The following is a 6,388-nucleotide window of genomic DNA, read 5'->3' as shown; positions in this document are numbered from 1 at the left end:
TGTCATACCCCAATTTTTGACCTAAGATACCACCTCATATCATCTGCATAAGCATCATTTGCATCTCTAACAAATTGCATAGCTTGTGTTTGCTACTTGTGACTCAGCAAGGTTTAATCAAGAAATCACTCATCAGTACAAGTAACAATCAATTAGGGTTTTGTTCTCCCTTCATCTCAAATGAACTATCTTCATCAACAATCAACATTTGGTCCTCAAAGATTCATTTCAACAAGCTCAAAGGCCTTGAATCAACCAAATTAGGGTTTTGACTGAAGACAGCATACTCCTGACTTTTGCTCAGGATTTGATCTAATGGATTGGGACATGACCTCAAGACCTCAAATGCATCATCTTGACCTAATCTATTGGCTCAAGACATTTCCCACACAAGGTTTGATCAACAGTGAAATTTCAAGTCATCAGGCTAGGGTTTTGGACTATCAGGGACTGAAATCAGGGATCACATTTGGGAAACCCTAAAAATCTCCAGGGCATCAATCAAAGTGTTCAATCATCTTTAAATAACCCCTATGACAATATCCAATGGAAATTGTATCTCAATTCAAGATCCACAGTCATCAATTTCATCTGGTCGATAATTAGGGTTTTTGACCTAATTCATCTGAACAACTAACTTTTTAATCAGGACATGGAGCCACAACTTAACCCATGGCTCAAGGTACTCCAATAACTCAATGTAATCCTTTCATACCATTCATTTGGTGAGGATAGCTTGGTTCATTTGAAATCTCCAGAAACGCGATTCACCTGAAAAAGTCAACTGTACAAGATCACCATTGACTTTTTGGAAATTTTGGTCAACCATGACTTTTGAAGTTTTAAATCATCAATATATGATATTTGAAGTCATTTTATCAAGGAAAATCAAGAAAATCAATCAAGAATCAAAAAGTCAAAAGTTTGACTTTTCATACTTAGAAAAATTTCTAAGTGTTTTCAATGGTTTTTTTTCAAACTTTGGAAGGGAATATCTCAAAATTTCACCTACAAACTGAAAAAAACTTCCAACATGAAAGTTGTAGATTTTGATCCAATGAACAACTTTGTCACATATAATTTGTTTCCATAAGATTAACCATTTAAGAGATATGGAGCTTCAAAGTTGGTATCTTTTGAAAAATTCACTTAAAACCTCATTTTCTTCAAAGTTCGTGGATCTTTTTCACCCATTTCCTTAAAGATCTTGAAGAAACTTTCAACTAGGGTTTTGAAGTACATAATAAGATCTTTCCAAAATTTCCAAGAGCATGAAAAAATATGGAGCATAGCTATGGTTTTGAATTTTGCCATTAGTGATCATTTCACTTGAAATTTCAAGTCATTTTTCACAAAGTTATGAACTATTTTACCTTATGATGCAAGCAATGACATAAACAAGCAATAATTGGAAGATATTTCTGGTTTGTGATCAGAATAGAAAGAGATAAGAAGCTTGGAAGATTTTAACCATGGTTAGCCATTTTAACCTTAAGCATTTAATGTAAAAGATTCCATTTTATCTCTTAATGCCAAATCACCAAAGAAAGATCAACTTGTATAGTCTTGAGTTCAGAACTTTTGGCCTATAAATAGAGGTTCAAATCACATTCATTCTCACACTAAAACCTCACAAAGCATAGGTTTTCTCTTTCTTTCTTGAATTGCAAGTTTCATAGTTTTCAAAGAGGTAGAAAACTCAACCTCCAAACCCTTGAAGTTATGGCCAAAGTGATGGTTCTAACATTCCATAAACATCATATGGGATGTGTTTGATCCATTCGCACACCCCAAAACACCCTAAAACTCAAAATCACTACCTCACTTCCATATGAACATAAAGTGAACCTTATCATGCCAAAATCCACACCAGGCTAATTATGTCCAAGCTAACACTTCCAACACCTCATATATATCACATATGAACTATCCAAACACTCACATATGACCTGTAACCTCAAAATCTTAAAATTCGATTCATACTCCAAGGCTCTGCAGATCGGGTTCCATGGCTTTGCTCAGGTGAATTCAAATTGTTCCAAGCATCCAGACACCTTCCATAAGGTCCATTGAAGCTGTCCAGATCATCAAACAACAACTGGAACTTCTCATTTGCAGAATTCGATTATCAGTTTTGCCATTTTTAAGGTAAGTGCTCTTGAACTTCAAACTCCATGAACCATGCATCATAAATGAAATAATGCTTTGCCATATTGTTTCTGCACCATCACTGAATAATAACCCTCAATCAATTGCATCATATCATGATCATACACGATTTCAGTTTGAATTTTAGAATTAGGGTTCTTCATGTTCATCAGAAAATTGATAGCCCTAGAGTGAAAATAAATGAAATTAAAGATCATCATCATATTCCTTGTGAAAAACCGAGTGAAGTAGACTATCTACTCGATCAATTTGGTTTAGTTTCACGAATTTTCAAATCTTTGGTAGGGTTTGTGTTCTTGGCGCCATTTCTGTTTCAGAATTTTGAAAATTGATTGAAAATATAACTAATTGGGCGCGTGTTATTAACAAGCCACAAGCGTGGCGCAATTGGTTCATGTTTTGGTTGGTGAGCGTGAGGGCGTGAGTTCAAACCCTTGTGAGACCAAAATCCAATTTTTTTGCCACTTTTCTTATCTTTTTTCTTAACAACTTCACTTAATTAATTAAATAATCAAATTAATTCGTTTTCACTTCATTTTTTGTACACTTGTCATTTAACATATATATTTTATGAATATCCAAAAAAATCACAAAAAAAATAATTATTTGATGTGTTTTTATTAAGTTTAAAATGACTTGTTTTAAATGTTTTTAATACTTTAAAAATAGTTTTTTTTTACTTGATTTTCAAAACTTAATCATTTGTAAATATTTTGTGATCAAACCCCAATTACTTAGGTCTTAATTAGGCATAAGCTTTGTCTTTATCTTAATTAAGTTGACTTTTTTGTCAAAATTCAAACTGTTTTAAACAAACGATCAAAGTTTTCAAAACAATAAACCATTTCTTTTTGGTTTTCTTTTCAAAAAAACTCTTGATCAAATCTTTTTGGATTGATCAATTGATTTTCAAAACAACTGGGCCTCTCGAATATTAGAGAGTATAAGTCCCATTCCTTTTCTTTGTACAGTTTTTCTTTAAACAGAAAACTTCTTTCAAAACAAAACTTTCATAGCTTTTCAAACGACGAAACCTCGCGTTTTTAACAAAACAATCAACCTTGTTTTATAAAATAAAACATGGGCCTCCTTTAAGGTATAAGTCCCAAGCCCTTTTGTAAATATTTGTTTACATAGCCATGAATAAACTCAATGGGCCTCTCCCCGAGTATAAGTCCCGAGCCCCGTGTACATAAACTGATCATCCTTGCGGGTATATTTCCTTCATAAACTCCATTGTACACACACACCTTGTCATATATAACTGTTCATACTTGTTCATATTTGTTCATGTACTTGTTCATATTTGTTCGTACTTGTTCATATTTGTGATCATGCTATATATACTTGTTCAACTTAGTACAACACTAGGTTCCCCATAGCCTCCTATTGGGCTTCGTGCAAAGAATGTCCCTAGTTTAGGTTAGGACATAGAGTATGGTTTCCCGGTGAAATCGCTCTAAGAGCTCAAACCAACTGTAGCAACTTGCCCTAAAAATTAGATTATTTAGAGTCGCCACCTATTCTACCAAGGCGAATAGGAAACCTCGCGCAGTTAAGAGATCAGGGTAAGATACTATATTCAGGTCGAGGGAAGGTGTTAGGCACCCTCAACCCTTTCCTAAGGTTTGCATTATAAAGCTAAGGTTTAGGGCTAATATAAAGAAAGATGACAGACAGTTAATAGAGTTAAGGCAAATAATTATCATAATTAAAGGTTTGTAATTCAAAGAAATAAAACCGGGACAAAATGAGATTTATGGGGGAGGGGACTCGCCTTGTTGCCAAGTGCCTACGTACCTCCTTATGGAGGATCAGAGCCTACATAGTTCGGGGACAGGGTTGTACGCCTTAGAATTTGATTTGAATGGTTTGAAGGCTTTTTGAATGGCCTATCGTAGTTTTTGAAATTGTGATTTGAAAGGCATTTTGAGTTGCCTGATTGAAAAGGATGAAAATCCGTAGTTTGTGGTTTGATGTGTTTTAAGTGTTTGGGCGTACAACCCTGATTTGATATGTCACCGTTAGTTGCGATAATCAATAGGTTTGATTACCACAGCTAACAGATTGAAGGGAGGATTGCTAACCACTATAATCGATAGATTCGACTACCACGAATAGCAAATGAATATGTTTTATAGAATTAATTATTTAAACTCCATCGGCATCCCTCATAGTCGATAGATTCGATTATAAATAATAACAAATTTTGGAGAAAAAATAGGCTAATCATTGCAACCAATAAGATGGTTGAAACCCTTTAGCCAAATAATATGTATTTGAATTATATTAATTTAATTGATAATTAAATTATCGATTATTACCCATCGCGACCGATTAATATGGTCGAAACGAATAATAAATTAAATCCTAAGATTTCGGCTAAAAAAACTAATGGGATTGGGCAAACCCTAATATCTTATATCACTGTTCTAGGGTTTTTGTGATAATTAAATATTAATTAAAATTAATTAAATTGAATTAATCGAGGAAATAATCGGGAAAATAATCGGTACACATTATAATCCTAATCCTAGTTTTATTATTCTAATCCTAATTTTATAAATGAATTAAATTAAATATAAATAACTATCATTTAATCTAAATAATAAAATAAATAAAACAAATAAACAAAAATAAAAATTACATAGAACCTGGTTATAATCCTATGTGGCTCCCTTGTGAAGGTGCATAAGAAACTCTTGTGAAGGTGCATAAGAAACCTTAGCCTTGTGTACGTTAGATCTGGGTTCTAGGACATCTGATGGTGGTAAGGCGAGGATGCATTGTGGACCATCAGGCAGCGAAGCATAAGATCCATGTTCAAATATATTGCAAAAGAAAATAGCATACCATGGGGATCGAACCCAGGAAACTTCACCCCACACCAACAGCCTTTGACCAACTGTGCTAGTCTTCTACGCTGTTAGTAAAAGGAGACACAAACAATAAATATAAAAATAAACGTCATTAGTAGAAGGTCAAACAAAACCAGCGTGTGGGACCCAGTGGTTCTTGGAACGGCCAATCAAGAAGAGAGCAAGTGGGCTGGCTTGGTTGACTCGCGAATCAAATGGAGAGAGAGTCAGTTGACTTTCTGACTGGCCAATGAAGCTTCGCCAACACGCCATGCCTGCAAATCCAAAACCCTGAGATGCCCTGCCGTCGCCAGAACAGTGCTCCGATCACCCTCTCCGACGTGCAAACAACATCCAAACCTGCAAAATGAAGCAAAACGCCCGAACAAACAGCCCAAGTTAACCAAATCAAGTGCTGCGAGTTCAATAAGCGCGTTAGTTTTGGCCGAAACGGCCTGCATCACTGGGTTTCGAAGCTTGGTCATGATGTTGCCCTAACCATGGCAGATCTTGGTTCCGACCTCAAACCTCACGCATGATGGTTCTGAACTTTCCCAAATCGCTCCACAAACTCAAACAAATCACGAAATAGGAGTGAAACACGATAGATTATGAGATACGAAAATTTAAAACAATGCATGAACATGGGAAATTGATATGCACGTTATGGGCATCATGAGAGCATAAGGGCGATGCAGACTTACCTTCCCTTACCTTAGAACTTGACTGGGACGATTAGAAAGACTTGAAGGTGTCTCTAATTCGTGATCCAAGTGTTCACCTTCCTTGAATATTTTTCTTCCTTTGAAACCCTAGTTTCCTCCCCAATTTTTCGTCCCCCTATAAACTCCCTCATGGCTGCCACAATATCAACTATATATATGATAGATTTTAGGGTTGCAAGTGTGAAGAAAAATCCAACCAAATATTACACTTTGATGATTAAGAATTTGATTGAATTTTGCACCTAAACTTTCTATTTTGGTTCTTTTCTATTTCCAATCCTCTTCCACAAAATTTTGATCAATATTATGATGATTGGATGATTTGATTTGATTGGTAATTGAATCTTTGATTAAAACCTATTATTTCATATTTTATATGATTTATTTTCATTTAAATGAATTAAAATTTGAATAAATGAAATAAATATTATAAAAATAAAATAATTAATTAGAGATGATTTAAAAGGCCAACGGATATGTTTGGAATCAAAATTCTAGGCCCATTAACCAAAAATCCAAGTTTTGGTCAATTAGGGTTTCATGTATCACTTGTAAATTGCTCAACTTCAACCACGCGTATTTCTCTCAATCTTGGGCATATGAAGATGTTCTTTATCATTTTAGAAAGCTCGGAGT

Source organism: Vicia villosa, linkage group LG1, assembly GCF_029867415.1.
Source record: "Vicia villosa cultivar HV-30 ecotype Madison, WI linkage group LG1, Vvil1.0, whole genome shotgun sequence".
Classification (NCBI taxonomy): domain Eukaryota; kingdom Viridiplantae; phylum Streptophyta; class Magnoliopsida; order Fabales; family Fabaceae; genus Vicia; species Vicia villosa.
The sequence above is the reverse complement of the archived record's forward strand: the minus strand, read 5'-3'. Positions refer to the sequence as shown.